This window comes from Podarcis filfolensis (genome assembly GCF_964270895.1).
Source record: "Podarcis filfolensis genome assembly, chromosome: 2".
In the NCBI taxonomy this organism is placed as follows: Eukaryota; Metazoa; Chordata; class Lepidosauria; order Squamata; family Lacertidae; genus Podarcis; species Podarcis filfolensis.
The window spans coordinates 113,280,246-113,281,719 of record NC_139605.1 but is presented as its reverse complement, the minus strand read 5'-3'; the positions used below and the strand labels follow the sequence as shown (position 1 = coordinate 113,281,719).

Genomic DNA, 1,474 nt, shown 5'->3' with positions numbered 1-1,474 from the left:
TGCAGCAAAATACAGGAGCTCCCAGTGTGCTTGGAACTTGTGCATCTCTGCGCAGGGCAGATATGCGAGATATTATCACATGTTATTCCAGAGCAGGTCATGGGTCCTTTGCAGAGGGTGTTTTTCCTTCTTCTTTCCTATAATGTATATGAGATGGCTTTAAGTGACCACAAAGGAGAATACCCATCTCCCACTACTCCCCCCCCCCCAGTCTGACTATGCTAGCCTACACATAGCTGGTTGCAGTTGATAACATCAGGCTGCCACACTGACCATCGCAGAAGAAAGAAGGAAACTCCAAGCTACACATGCTGGGAGTGATTTCTGGAAGTATTCTGAAATCAGCTTTGAGTTATCTCTGGGGCAAAAAGAAAGTTCATTTTAGTCCCTGGAAGTGGGGAGCTAATTAGTGGTCATCTGTGGGTCACATTTGGTCTGCTGTCTGTCAGTTCCACGGAGCCTAGGACTTGCCGATCAGAAGGTCGGGGGTTCGAATCCCCGCAACGGGGTGAGCTCCTGTTGCTCAGTCCCAGCTCCTGCCAACCTAGCAGTTCAAAAGCATGTCAAAGTGCAAGTAGATAAATAGGTACTGCTCCGGCGGGAAGGTAAACGGCGTTTCCGTGCGCTGCTCTGGTTCGCCAGAAGCGGCTTAGTCCTGCTGGCCACATGACCCGGAAGCTGTACGCCGGCTCCCTCGGCCAGTAAAGCGAGATGAGCGCCGCAACCCCAGAGTCAGTCATGACTGAACCTAATAGTCAGGGGTCCCTTTACCTTTACCTTTACCTTTACCTGTCCGTTCCAGACCACAGCGCTATACTCTATCATGCTATCTAATCTGAAAGTAGCCACATTTACAGTGTCATTCATGTGCCAAGTTGTCTATGGAGCAAAGAAACTCCAGAGAGAGGTTTCTAGAGGCTCCCTCCCCTGAACAGGTGAGTCTCTAGGAAAAGTAACTCCATAATGCAACAACTTCAGAGGTGATGTAGGATTGGCTTATTTGGTCTGTCATCAAACCAGAAATATAAAACTTGAGTTTTGTATTTAGGGTTGTCCCTCCAAACATGTTTGAAACGACCCCATGGTAAAGGGGGTCCTCAACATCAGCAGGCCCACATCCACCTGAAGTGAAAACAATAGGCAGATACAGTGGTACCTCAGGTTACATATGCTTCAGGTTACAGACTCCACTAAGCCAAAAATAGTGCTTCAGGTTAAGAACTTTGCTTCAGGATGAGAACAGAAATCAGGCTCTTGCGGCACAGCAGCAGCAGGAGGCCCCATTAGCTAAAGTGGTGCTTCAGGTTAAGAACAGTTTCAGGTTAAGTATGGACCTCCAGAACGAATTAAGTACTTAACCCGAGATACCACTGTACTCTGCTCCCTGAGTGGAAGCAGCAAATAGTGCCCTCTAAGGTCAAAGTGCATAATATACCCAATGCCACTCAAGTTATTTTCTATTTCATACAATGAA

At 47.6% G+C, this 1,474-nt stretch overlaps 1 long non-coding RNA gene across 1 annotated transcript; it reads right to left on the bottom strand.

Annotated features, from left to right (window-relative positions):
* Positions 1 to 205: 205 nt before the first annotated feature.
* LOC310756041 lies at positions 206 to 1,107 on the bottom strand. The gene is made up of 2 exons (XR_014544677.1): positions 790 to 1,107; positions 206 to 442 (listed from the first exon to the last, which is right to left on the bottom strand). It is a non-coding gene; the product is annotated as an uncharacterized lncRNA (long non-coding RNA).
* Between the last annotated feature and the right edge of the window lie 367 nt (positions 1,108 to 1,474).